Raw genomic sequence first — 14,791 nt, 5'->3', positions numbered from 1 at the left:
GTTACACGTACCGACGTCTTCACCAGCGAATTGAAGAACACAAGGGATCGGCAATCGGAAACCTATTGACGGAGCAGAACAATATAGCCCCAAATGGCACTGTGCGAACTTTTAAATTTTTAAGAAAATGTCAGAACAAACTTGACTACCTCATTTTCGTAACGCTTTTCTTTTTATCAAAGAACTTAAACCAACACCTAACAAACAGGGTGATTTCATCTGCGCAAAATTACTTGATTATATCAGTTCTTAGCAAGCCTCGTTATTGTTCTATTGTTTCATTGTTTTACGTCCTTTTTTAACTTTATAAATACTTATAATTAACTCATTTTATCACATTTTAGCGTTCATGACATTCTTACCGATTTTAACTGTTTGTAATATATTTATGCTAAGCTTTGTTTTTTTAAGCGCACTTGAAACTTACCTCGGAGAGGTTGAAAAGTCGTGATTTTTTAGCGTTAACTTTTATCACAAACTGATCTATATCTAAGGAATGACTTATTAAAACTAAATGCCTACTTAATCCAACAGGATGTGGTGCCATTGTCAACAACGTCCTGAAAAGTCCCGGATATCCAAACAACTATCTAAACAACATGGACTGTGTCTATCGGGTTGATATTCCACACGGCATGGCTATGAAGATTTACTTTTCCCATTTTAACCTACAGGATTCTTGGAGATCTTGCTGGTACAAAACTATCGAATCAGTGTTTAGAGTATACATTACATAACCTCCATTGCATGATAACGGTGGTTGTGATTGTTTCTTTGTTTTGTCTATATTTGCTTGAACCTTGTTTTTTTTTCTTTCATTATTAGGGCTAAGTATTAGTCTTTCTGTTTGTGGCCCTTTCTCCGTTATTTTAATACCTTTATTCTCCTAATGTATATTGTGGAGATGACTGGAGAAGAATAAAAGACAAAAAAAAAAAAAAGAAAGAAAGAAAGAAAAAGAAAAAAAAAAGGTTTATACACTACTCGAAAAAAAGTTATTGAAACATCGCAAAGAACAAATTTACATGTTAGTCTCATTACTCTAGAAGTAGCTATTTTTATCTTGAGACTCATTCGCCTGTTTCTTTGCTTATTTGTGTGTTTTTTTTTTTTTGCTTTTTGTTGTTATTGTTGTTGTTTTGATCTGCGGCTTAGAATCAAATCAATAACTAGACTGCCTTGTCATTTACTGTCATGACACATATGTGATAAACTAGTTAGGCACGTATGTGATCCGCTGATTTTCTACTCATCTTGCCTGTCTTTACTTCATACTGGCCTGATTATGGGTTGTTTTGAAACCTTTGCTTTTTTTTTTAGACAAATTGGTAGGTAAGCTGTTTGTAAGGGTTGTTTGTCCGTGTTGTTGTATTTGCATCATTTATCATTAGGCCGATGGATTACTTTAGCATTTTTTTATGGGTTACCTTGTCGATTTGTCATTATATAATTTAAATGTAAGTTATTGTAATGTTTGTCTTACTTTAATGTATATATGTGCTCTTATTTGTTAGGAATTGGCAATGGTCCTTTAACTCGATCAGTAAACATATAATAATGCGTGTGATTTTGTCACATCTTATCTTATCAAGTTGTGTTAGCTCATGTCATTTAAGCTTATGTTTTCTCATCATAAATGAACTAAACAAATACGTCTTTCTTGTTTGCAGGTATGGTGACTACTTGAGGATTTCCAATGATAACCACTATACCGTAGGTACATACTGTGGGGTGAAGTCTGGATTGAACATCAGTTTCACTGGACACTATGCTGTGCTAACCTTTCACTCAGACGGATATGCATATGGATACTACGGATACAGAGGATACAAGTTAGATTTCTCCTTTGTTTCTCCCGGTAAGTAGAAAGAGTCGAACGAAATACTCTCCAAAGTAAATGTCAATTTGCCATTCAGAGGTTGTTTGTTATGATAAATTATAATTTACCGATTATAATCTACGCGGGAAAAAAAATCGTCAAGTGGTACTGTATTAAGCGCGGTTGTTTAGCAAATACACCCTCAGGCGGTTACCTTATCGGACGATAATGTCCGATTGAGGCGAAAGATTGTACGAAAAATGCACAGTCGGCCGAGAAACGAAGGTTTAAGGGCAACTGTGAAATTTTGAGGACAATCGGTAATGGGTTATTCCAAACCTACTCGGACCGCTTTTATAGAAACCCTAAAAACGTTAACTATATATTAGTGTAAAGCTATTAAGCTGTACAATCTGGAAATAATGCTTTCGGTTTTGAAGGCGTTGAAAGTACTGAAACCCAAAACTGTCAGTCTGTGCTTTGACTGAATTAACTACCAGTTCCCACGTTAATGCAGATATCCCAACAAGCTAGACTATATCCTTTAGGAGATAATGGGCTAACAAAGCGTTCAGGCTTTTCGAAATGCCCATTGCGTACTGAGAAAATCTATTGTTAAGTTTGATAATTGAATATTTTTAAAGGAGTCTTATGCGCTAGGAAGACGATTTTGGCAAGAGCCTGAAACACTTTTGTGCATTAGTGAGTGACGAATGTTTTCTCCAAATTTCGTTCAAATCTGGAAAATATCTCAACCCTATTGGTTGTGTTTTCACTAGGACAATTTTAGCTAGTTAAAGTCAGAAAAGTCCGGAAATAGTAGTATAACGTTTCATGGAGAAAAGACTCCTCCTATCTTCGCGAGACTTTTCCTCAAGTATGTCACTCGAATCTAAAAAAAACAAAACAAAAACAAAACAAAAACCAAAACAAAAAATACTTATATAAGCCATAAAAGAAACCTGAAGATAAACCCGTTAGGTCACATCGACGGCGAATTAATCTTTTTTTACTGTTGTTTCCTGAATAACTCGCACGGATCTTAGCATTAATTTTTTTCTGCTTTCAGAAATTATTACATTAGCAAATGAATTTTTATGCTAAATAGTTATAATTAACAACTTGTATAGCGCATTTTAACATATAATGACCAAAGGCGCGTTACAGCATGGAAATTAAACTAGGTATGATAAATTAGAGTTATACTTGGCATCAAAAGCTAACCTAAACAGATAGGTTTTCAGTGAGGATTTCAAACAATGTAGTGATCTAGGTTTCTGTATGGCAAGAGGCAAAGCATTCCACAGTGTGGAAGCCGCGGCGACGAAAAGACCTACCACCAAATTATAATCGCTACATTTTTTTTCCAGGAGAAAATTCTCGCAGAATTACATCATTTGAGCGGAAGTAATAGGCAGATTGTTTAATTATTGGTATTAAATTACTGATATATTGAGGTGACCGACTAAGCAAAGTCTCATCACAAAGCTCGGAACGTTCTAGAAATACGTAATGTAATTTCCCAAATTAGCTATGGGGAACACTATAAGAACAGAAAACGAAACAGTTTAGTCGTTATGTTGTTCGCTGCCCTATTGTCGCCGTTTAAGTATAAGTAAGTAAGTACAATTTCCGAAATAAAATGCTTTGTTTAAAACAAACAAAGTTGTCCAAGAAAAGTGACAATTGTGGTTCTTGTTTTGTTTTAGATTGGTTTTCAACCCAAAAAGAAATAACGACACCCATTGAATGACAAACCAAAGTCGTATTAACACGTGTTTGCAGAGGTTTTATGTGTCAGTGAGACAAACAAATGGCAAACCGTTTAAAGTTTTTTCACTTAAAGCGCATCCGAGCGGCCATTGATAGATATTTGAAGCAAGCACCTATTAAAAACCCGGGGTCTATCGTCGGTGATTATGAATTTAAGAAGGCAAATGATGCCCAAAATGCAGTCTGTAAAAATCTGATGAAAGAGGAAAAAAGTTCGTTCAGTTCTTTATAAAACTCCCATCACAAGCGAGCAATTGCAAAGGCTTTTTGAAAGTGGTCAACTGGGAAATGCAGATACAAAAGATCCTAAACAATTACAGCAAACCGCGTGGTTTTACACAAACCTGTATTTTGGGAGGAGAGGAAGAGAAAACCAACGCAGTCTCACTCCAAAGATCTTTATGCTTCACCAAACATCCCAGGGTTATGTAGACGATATTTTAAGCACGGTGCCTACTAATGTTACTGCGCATACGTTCTGCGCATCTCGACATACTCGGGTTTCCTACTACTACAGGGATAATTTTGCGCGGTTTAAAACTATACGGAGAAAGCAGAACTTACCAAGTGCTTTTGGTATCTCAAAAGAAAATTAGGGGTAACCATGCGTTTTTCAGAAATAATTAAGCTTCAATTTAGGAAAACATCCCATACATTGCTTTATATTTTGGCGCTTTTTAGAGATATTATTGCTTAATTATCTCTGAAAAATGCGTGGCTACCCCCAATTTTCTTTTGGATTCCAAGAGGCCTTGCTCATATCTGTTTTTCCCGCATAGTAATAAGCCGCACAAAAATACTTCGGTATTAGTAGGCACCGTCCTTAAAGGGAGAGTTTCACGGTTCGGTGCATGCGCGAGCGATAACGTAAGCGCTGTCAAGCCAATTGTTTTTGGACCAATTAAAAGCGAGTACACAACACCGGCGGGATACGGCGGGCAAGTCTTATAACTTGCTGGCATAAAAATAAAACTGACCGGCCAGTGTTTCGGTCACGTTTCAGAAAGAAACAAAAAGGCTGTCCATGTAAAACACATGGGGATTTTTGCAGCGCCGCTTCGTGAATGTCCCATGACATTTTGCGAACTTTTGCGAACGTATACGGTTTTATTTTAGTACAATGTCGATATCTCGCGGCATCGACCTTTTTTTATTACGCGCGGTTCGAAAAGCCGAGAAGCTCCCTCAAACCTACGTGCTTAAATCCAGTATTTCATCAGCATTCAGTGATAAACTTAACATAGTGTGCACGCTCGATAGCCTGATTTTATTAGACCAGCGAGAGGGCGAAGAACGAGAAATCCGCAAGCTTCAAGAAGTGATGCGACCGTTTAGTAACAACAACACTGAGCGTCCTTCCGAGATACTGTAATGCATTTGAGAAAACTCTGCCATGGTGGCAAATCAAAACTGCGTTTGCCATTCGCAATGCCCATAATTTTATGGATAAATGAATACCTTACAATAGTTTTTGTACTTTGCCGCAAATCTTTTGGATTTTTTTCTACTGCCCGCTATTCGAGCCCGCTAATAGACGACTACAACTAACTCGCACATTTGATCTCATATTTATTCGCTTCGCGTCTCAGTGTTGTACAATTTTTTCCATCCAAAGCAAAACACTGATGTTTGATGCTGTTTGTCCTTCGAATTCTCCGTTTTTGACAGTTGACTTCCATATGAACAAACAGTACGATTGAAATCTAGAAAATCCTCGCGAGTTCATCCAAAGCCAGTTGGTGACATTTGCCATTTCCAGGAAAAGCAGATAGATGTGTCGCGAAATCGTTGTCTATTTTAAACAGACTTATCTCTTTACCAATTTTCCACGTTTGGTGGACGTATCTTGTTAGCCACACAGGATTTCTACATCCACTCCACTCTGTCCGCTTTAACTTCTGTGCTTCCAGAGAGTCCACAGAACGTCCCGTCGCCGGTCGGCCGCGACGTCTCCTTGTCGATCCATCGACAAAAATGTCGTTTTCGGATGCTAAAACACTTTTAACCTTACAAAAATCGAACTTATATTTACAGCAGGAAACAAAGATTATAAAAAGTGAAGGACGAAGAGCGGATGATCCAAATTCGGGCGCAATTTCAACAGATTGTTCCACCACAAGCTCGCATCGAATTTAGTGTCGACCCGTACAATTTATTTTTGAGCCGGTCTGCTCGCGCATGCGCTTGACCGTGAAACTCGGCCTTTAAGCTACAAAGAGACTTTCCGGGGGCGGTTTTGACGACAAAAAAACCACCAAGGAGGCGTAAACGACAATACCAACGAAGCAGACGCCAAAATATCTGTCAACTCTTTTCCAGAATTTCAAAATGAAAAGGACTTTGAAATTAAGCTCAGTTTGAGCTTAACATCATTTGCTCTTCTACGGTTTGCAAGTTTCTGAGACTGCGCAATGTATGGCGAGATCACTGTGTAGCTTTGTTTTTTATTGATGAATGAGCTTTTGTTAATGGGCCAGTTTGTCAGAGCGCGCGCGATTTAGCATGCATCATTGCACAAATGTATAAAAATGTATGAAATAAAAATATTTTTTTGCTTGATAGATCGGTCACTGAGGTATGCTAAGACAATTAGACGGCTGTATGCTCTATTTTCTTATTAGTATGCTCTATATAGATCATAGTAATAAGTAGTCATTTTACCCCACAATTTCCCTGTGCTTTAAAGCCCCCGCCTCTTTGCATATTTTAAGAGAGTTTGTGGGATATAGAGCACACAAATACAGGGCACTTATTGGCTGAGTGAATGTGAACATGTTCTGATAAGAAGTTAGAGATTAATACTGAATAGAAACAATCGTTGAAATCGGATGATCGTACAGTGCACGTGGTAATAAACAAGCATAGTGAAAGACAACGCACGGTTTATCTCCAGCCACTTTGAGACGATTTTGTTGTTTACAACAAGAAAAAGGCAGGTAAAATGAAATGATGAAATGAGAAACACATGCAACTATTCTGAATTGCACTAAACACTGAACGCAACTATCACTACACTTGAATTTAAAAACATTCCTTGCAAAGTGGGAGAACTAATCAATTTAGTACTCCACTTGAGACACTAATAAACAAAAAGTTTTACCAAATTAACCTTACACTAAGATCTGACACTGCAGAGCAACTCATAAATTCAACGTCACAGTCATTAAAGCTAAAACAAAATTACCTTACCCCAACAAGATTTCATGTCCCTTTACTAGTGAGCGTTTCCACTAGAACAACAAGAAAATCAAAGGAAATGTTGCATTGTTTGTGGATTAAACTTTTGATGCTGATCTTACTGGTAATGGGTAATCGGGAGCGGACAAGATTGCTCCATCTTAACCGCTCGGGAAGCCAATCACAGCCCATGATTGGGCTCTTTCATTCTACTAGCTTTTTATGCCCTTATTCTTATTGTTTGTAGATAAATATTCTAGCGCTCTCGTGCAATTTGGCGACTTAGATATTCAAAGACGTTCACAATTGTACACTCACTCTGACCGTAATGGGCCAAATAATGTAAAATAGCTCAACTCAGGCTAAAAATGGGCTTCATGCCAGCTATCCTGTCATTCGATTAAGATAATTAATCTTTCACGAAAAGTTAACATAACCCAATATTTGCTGGGATAAGTTCTTGCAAATCGAGACAGATAAAGCGGCCATGAGCCATTTAAGCATGCCCCTAGAATAGCGACCGTTGAATTATCTCCTGATTGTTCTTTTAAGGTGAAATCATCAAGATCTAGCAATATCTCTTGATTGGTTTTGATGATTATACGCTGTCATCTTATCTCAAACGCGCGTTTGAAAATAATTGTTAAATATATCCAGTTTAGTATAATTACTCAGGTGATTTTAGAGATTCCGTTCATCTGATTAGTCGAGGATTGCGTCATATCCTACTAATAAATATATTTTAAGCCAAACCTAAAAGGGTAGCTCCAATATTTTTCATAGCATTTATAGAAATCTGGTTAGCGTATGAACGTAATAACCTTAATACCAGTTCCTCATCCCGTCTGCAGTTATATACATTTTTAGTGCATTCGAAGCAAACTGCTTAAACAATAATAACAATGTAATACAAAGGGAAACATTTTTTTGAATGCTGATTTGTTTTAACAGAGGGAAATTTTTCTCAACTTTCCTTTCCTCGAGGGCAAAATTTCTTACTCCTGATTGGTCGAGCGGCTATAATACTCGCTCCTCATTGGCTGAGCAGGTCAGTTCTACATTTCATTAAATTCTTCATTTTGTGTCCAAAAACAACGAGTTCTTCCAAGTTCTTTGGAGTTCGACTGTTTAAGCCAGGTTTTTTTGTACCACAAATACATGAAAATCAAGTGCTGCATTTAGACTAAGGAAAATCATAAACGTTAAGTTTTCGTGTCTCTTACAAAAAAAGGCAACCGATTTTTTGATCAAAACTAGAAACTTGAGTCGGATTGACATTTGTTTAGCTGAGAAACTGAAATCAGTCATGGCGACTAAGAGCTTTCACCTCGCTACTTCTTCTTTCAACGAATGATAACCGAGCATAACAGTGCCCTTTTGATGGGAGGAAGGAGCAGGTCAAATTCGGTGGAAAAAAATTACTCCGTAAGTTTTTTTTTTAGATCCACCGTTTGCTATTTTTATCGATCTATTTTCGCGGATTTTCGAGCGGTAGGAAGCTTCACAGCGCAGGTGAACAATTGCTTGATGCTTGACATTAAGTTTTATTGTTGTCAGTTTACTCCTGAATTAAATTTATATTCTCTTTTTATTACATGTGTAGAATTTACAACTCAGTCAATATTGCTGCTACTAACATCTAAACAAACTTCAACAAGAGGAGAACACGGGAAAATTACTCTTGGTTGCTTGGCACAGATCTCAACGAGAGCCATGCGGTGCGAACGAAACTAACCTAAACAAAGTGTTTAAAAATTAGTTTTTGGACGAATATTTGTTCTGTCGAAACGATTGAAGTATATTTGTAAAGCTTGAAACACATTAATAAGGCAAAATTATTGATTATTGTGCGGAAACGCATTAGACTTAAGTACGTGGTTAGCAAGTTGCCTAAATTAGTAGGAGTTGCGTTCAAGTTAACAGAGAAAAATTCACCGTCGTTTGCACATGTTTTCCTCAAAACCTTAAATTAGGTCATTTCACGTTGCGTTGTAGACTTGCGGAGGACGGCAAAAAAATCTACCAAAATTTAAAATGCTCGTTCGGAGCGATTTTTTTGCAGCGTTGTTGCTGCCGTCTTTGCTTAACAGGGTTCCCAGACATATTAAAAAATGTTCGGAAACTCAAAACTGTGTCAATTCTGCTCCTAATTGGTAACAAATATAGTCTCTAAATATACGCTGAGAAAAGGAGAATACAAAAAAATACTTTTTGGTGTTTGGTAGAATATTTCAAAGCTTTGAAACTTTTGTAAACACATAAAAGTCTTGCGGTGCGAATGAAAAAACACGGCCACGGAACAATTTTTTTTTTTTCAAAAATTAATCTCTTTCGAATATTGATGGTATCCAAAGCGAATAAAGCGTCTATGCTAAGCTATTTAAGAGTTCTACAAGTTATCATAACTGATCACGAACTGGTGATATGGGCAAATGTGAGGCTTTTAAACTTACTTTTTACTGCTAGCCTACTCTAACTTGCTATAAGTTGTCGCACTTGACTTGGGCACGGACAAGATGGCTGAACAGACGTGTCCGTAAGAGCTCCGCACTTGTTAGCTGATTGTAAACTAAATGTTGCCCGTCTATGGATGATATTGCTCTCACTCTAAAGCTACCAACGAAATCTGTTACTCAAAAACGTACATTAACCCAACGAAGTGATTCTAGCGGGTCGGAATCAAGCTCTCCGTTAGATAAGCGACTCAAGAACTCGACGCACGCTGAACACGAAGGCGAAGTCCAAGAAGTTTTGGAAGGAGCGCCCGAATCACCGCTTGCCGTAGATATGTCGGAGAAGTGGACAGAGAAGCTCGACGAAATACTAGTTAAGCTGAATAAGCTAGACAGCATTGAAACCACCTTAAACAATCTTTGTGCAAAGATGACTATAGTGGGAAGCGACGTATCGAAGCTGAAAGATGGCGCACGTGTTACCTGACTGAGAAGAATCTGAAGGAGATGGATGACGGTTTACAATGGATGAATACAGAATTGGAAGGCTTAAAATTGCAAATAAAGTTTCTCGAAACAACTAAAGAAGACCTGCATACGCAGCAACTCTATGCAGAAGCCTATAGTCGTGAAGAAAATTTGAAATTCTTTGGTCTGGCTGAAAGGGAAACAAAGAGTATTCAAGAAGGCAGCGAAGCGATTAACACACGTAACATTTTATTTGAATTTCTGGAGAATGGCCTTGGACTTGAAAACCCAGAAAAGAAGATAGAATTGCAGAGAGTACATCGTCTGGGGAAACCTACCGCTGGAAAGGCAAGACCGATTATAGCAAGATTTCTCCGCTACCAGGATCGCGAGATGGTATTGAGAGCTTCTTTTCACCTGCAAGATTCCGAGATTAAAGTTCTGGAAGATTATCCTCAGGAGATTATTGAGCGCCGACGTAAACAAATCAAGAAGTTAAAGGAGGCCAAAAAGAACGGTATGAAGGCATCTTTTAGCAAAGCAGAACCGGACAAGCTCTATATAAATGGTAAATTTGTCCCAATGTAAATTTCCGTTTGGCTAGAGAATGCGCTTTTGATTGCGTTCTGTCGGTTGCGATTTCTAATGTTTACATAAAATGATTTGGCGGGCCTAAAGTGTTTCAATTGGAATAAAGGGCTAACAAGTTCGACGGAGTCCTGATGTTGGATGGAGTTTATATTATTCCATCTTGCATTCTTAGAGAGGAGTAATGTGTGTGTTCCTTTATATGTCATGTGCGGTTGTATTTTAGTCAGTCTTAGTTTAGTGGGATATTTGTTTGCAAAGTTCACACTGTTGAGTATTAAGCGAAGAATGATTTCTTTTGTATTTACTTCAAAACAATCAGGAATATATTTTTTACGGAAGTTCGTAAGTCCTTCAACCCTCAGCTGTTTATTGGGAATTTCAGTTCTTATATATGGAATTCATTGTTTACGCAGGTAGAACATGTCAGCTACTTTAAAAATAATGTCTCTGAATGTAAGGGGAATTAGCAACTTCCAAAAAAGACGTACAATTTTCACCTGGTGTCGCAGAACGAGCGCAGATGTGATTTTTTTACAAGAAACGCACTCAAACAAAACAACAGAAATACAATGGAAAAATGAATGGGGCGGAAAAATGCTTTTTTCACACGGTAGCCCAAATTCATGTGGAACTGCAATACTGATCAACAACAAGGCAATTGTTCAGTGCTTCACACAATTCCCGATCCCCTCGGGCGTTTTATTATTTCTAAAATTAAAGTTGACGACAAAGTGTATGTACTCGTCAATATTTATGCACCAAACAAAGATAAAGAATCTGTCCAATTCTTCAGGAAGTTGCATACTTTGCTTCAAATTGAAAACTTAGATTCTGAGGAGAATATAATTTTAGGTGGAGATTTTAACTGCCCTTTAAACTCAAATCTAGATAAACGAGGTAGAATAATGATACCAAGGAAATCGGTTGTGAATAGCATAGAATGTGTGCAAAATGAATTGGATTTGGTTGATATCTGGAGAGTCAAAAATCCTGAAACAAGAAGCTATACTTGGAGTCAAAAATCACCTACTATATTATGTCGTCTGGATTTTTGGCTTATTTCTAATAATCTGTGTGATTTCGTCAATTCTACGGACATTATCCCTGCGATAAGAACGGACCATGCGGCAATTAGTTTAATCCTCGGTGAAATTGGAGAGGCAAAAGGACCTGGCATGTGGAAAATGAACGTTTCTCTCTTGTATGATGAGGAATATTTAAATTATCTGAGAGTTAATATTGCTAAATGGAAATTGGAGGGGGAACAAGAGTTATCGGACAAACGCGCAGTTTGGGACTGGATTAAATACAATATCAGAAAGCATGCTATTAAGTACTCTAAAGAAAAAACTAAACTGAGAAATGATGTAGAAAAGATAATTCAAGAGGAATACAAAGAAGTAACCAGACGGTTTGAAAATGACCCAAATGATTTAAACAAATCTCGTTTAAATGAAGTCAAAGAGAAGCTGGAATTATTTTATGAAGAGAAAACGAATGGAATTATTGTACGTGCAAAGCTCGCTGGCTTGAGCATGGAGAAAGAAGCACTAAGTACTTTTTGAATTTGGAAAAGAGAAATCATGTGAAGAAACATATCAGAAAGCTGTTAATAAGTGGCGCTATAACAACTGATCCTTACCGGATACTCTCCGAACAAAAGGATTTTTATTACAACTTGTACAAATCAAAAGCGACAGATACAGATTCCATCACGTCTTTTTTGAACAATTTAAATGTTCCGCAACTATCTGAAGAACTAACTTGCTATCAGTCGCTCTCTTTCACGTTGAACTTTGCTTAATCATCTCCGCTTTTCTTGTTTTCTTTTCTCTTTCTTTCTCTTCTCTCCACGTTTGTCACCATATCCAATAAATACATATGAATTGACTTTGTATTTTGTGTTCTGTAGGATTTCTGTTGTAAACGCATCTTGCCATGCAACTTTCCACAAAACAAACACGGGCGCATTAGCATTGTGGGATTGCGTACGGACGGTCGGGCGGACGGACGTGACGTCATAACCAAAGCAAAATTTTTCTCATTAATGAGTTTCCCAATTTTTTTTTTAATTTATTTTAATCACGTGAGTAATTATACTAAATATATTTAACCCAGCCTAAAAGCGGAGCTCTACTATTTCTTTTTAATAGGATTTATATATATATGCAAGTCTGCGTGTTTACAAATATGCGCCGCGAATGGCGAATGAATTACACAAGTCCAACACAAAATGTTCAAAACAATTCATAACTCTAGGAATATGTCTCCTACAGAAATAGTTCTAGTCTCTAAGTAAACGTTAACAAAAGGAGAATATAGGAAAAATAATGTTTGATAGTGTCCGAAATATGTCATTAAGCGCTTAAAATTAGAGCGTGTTTGCAAATATGCGCTGCGAATGGCGAATGAATTACACAAGTCCAACACAAAATATTCCAAACAATTTATAACTCTGGGAATATAGAAATAGAAGGAAAATGCAGAAAAAAAAATTGTTTGGTTGTGGCTCAAAAATATTTCAGTGAGCGCTTAAAATTAGAGCGTGTTTACTAATATAGGATGCAAAAGACAAACGAATTACACAAGTGCAACGCAAAATGTTAAAGACAATTTATAACTCTGCGAATATTTCTCCTTCAGAAATAATTCTAGTCCTTAAGTAAATGTTACCAAGAAAAGAATACAAGAGAAATTAATGTTTGGTTGCGTGTTTACTAATGTGCGCTGCGAATACATTTGTAATACATATTAAGTCCAACACAAAATGTTCAAAACAATTCGTCACGGTAAATAGCTCTGTGTATGTTAAAAGATAATTTATCCACGAATATTTTTCGAATGGCAACGACTTAGGTATTTGTGTTTAGTTTGAAAAATATGTTAAACATGGATAATTACCGACAATTGTCTGCAAAATTGTATTTAATTTCTAAGCGACTTGCGAGTTGCTTACTCCCCGCATGTTTGTTTTCAACTGACATTTCCCCTGTTTGTTCGCCCACTCAGTTGCTTTTAGGTCTCAAATTTCCTTATTAGTCTCCTGCTTTCTCGACATATGTCGTTTGTCGAAATATTTAACGAATTCAACAATTAGTTTTCTTCAAAATTCTCGTTTCTTTTTCTGAAAGAAGTTGGTCATCCCACTTCCTACCGAAAGAAACCCAGGTTGCAGCACAGGGTTTAAGTGTTTCATTTTACTTTGGATGACATGATGGACCGAGCGTACTTACATTCGGTCGTCGGTCGCACGGAAGTGACGTCATAACCAACCCAAAATTTCTCGCCCTCACGGGTTTACCAAAATGTCTTAGCTATAGGGCTTCGCGCGCGCGCCTAATAATAATAACAATAATAATAATAATAATAATAATAATAATAATAATAATAATAATAATGTCATTTGAAATTTGGAAATACGTCATGTTTTCTAATCGGCAGCCAACTTGAAAGCGACAGCTCTGTTTTCTCCATCTTAAAATACCTTACAAGAGCGTCTCCATTGAATTGAAAGCAATCCCTCCTGATAAGCAAACACTGCGAAAGTAGAGCAGTATAGGTAAAAATGATAAACTTTCGTTGACGAAAGAAGAAAGCAAAAAAAGGGAAAATTCAAGTTCAGAGAACTAAATTTACAGTAGTAGTAAGTCAAATCAAATTGCTGTCATATGACGTTTTAGCAGAAGATATGAAGATTTTTTTTTCTTTCGATATCTGCAATGTTAATAACTTTTGAAATGATCCTGCATCTGATCCAATAATCCACAGGGCGAACCCAATACATGAATTAGAGCTAATTAGCATATCGTTTACTTTTAATCTTCCAGATTGCAATAATTACTGCATCAGTTCCTATGGATACAGACCGCGACAAGGATACCAAGTTGAGAATATATATGACTGCACGGAGACACGATTGACGCCCGACTTCCTCAAGTGCCTTCCAACAACTGCTACAAAGCTGTACGATTTCTCTTTTTTCGTCGAATGAACATCTTCTTATTAGCTGTTAAAAATTAATTTGTACGTATAGTGAATCTATTTAAAGTTCTCCTGAGAGAAATTTAACTGCACTCAATAAATTTCAGGACTTAAATTCTTCAATTCTAGCCTTAATTACCAAATTGCCTATTAAATATCTACCTTTGGTTTTCCATGGAGACTCCATTGATATAACATGACTTAGGTTATTTATGAAACGCCGTTTTTATGTGGAAATTTGGCTTAATCTTGAACAGGATTTTACGTGACACTGGGATCAAGGATTTACCTCTGGGAACTTTCCGTCATATAGAAGCCCTTAAATATCTGTAAGTAGGTGGGAAAATGGGATGACATGAAATATTGTAGTCATCTGTTGGAATAACTTACCAACTAAATTAAGAGTCGAAATAGAACAGACTCTCGCAGCTATTTACGCAACTTAAGCAGTTGCAAAAAGAAACCCTGAATCCAATACTACACGGGTAGGTTTAACTAATTAATTAATTAAAATGATTAATTAATAATT

At 36.9% G+C, this 14,791-nt stretch overlaps 1 long non-coding RNA gene across 1 annotated transcript; it reads left to right on the top strand.

The window, feature by feature from the left end:
• Positions 1–1,712: 1,712 nt before the first annotated feature.
• LOC146456070 (uncharacterized) lies at positions 1,713–14,380 on the top strand. The gene is made up of 2 exons (XR_014858873.1): positions 1,713–1,858; positions 14,109–14,380. It is a non-coding gene; the product is annotated as an uncharacterized LOC146456070 (long non-coding RNA).
• The last annotated feature ends 411 nt before the right edge of the window (positions 14,381–14,791 follow it).

Source organism: Pavona decussata, unplaced genomic scaffold, assembly GCF_977016875.1.
Source record: "Pavona decussata unplaced genomic scaffold, jaPavDecu1.1 SCAFFOLD_261, whole genome shotgun sequence".
Lineage (NCBI taxonomy): Eukaryota > Metazoa > Cnidaria > Anthozoa > Scleractinia > Agariciidae > Pavona > Pavona decussata.
This window is presented reverse-complemented; position numbering and strand designations above follow the sequence as displayed.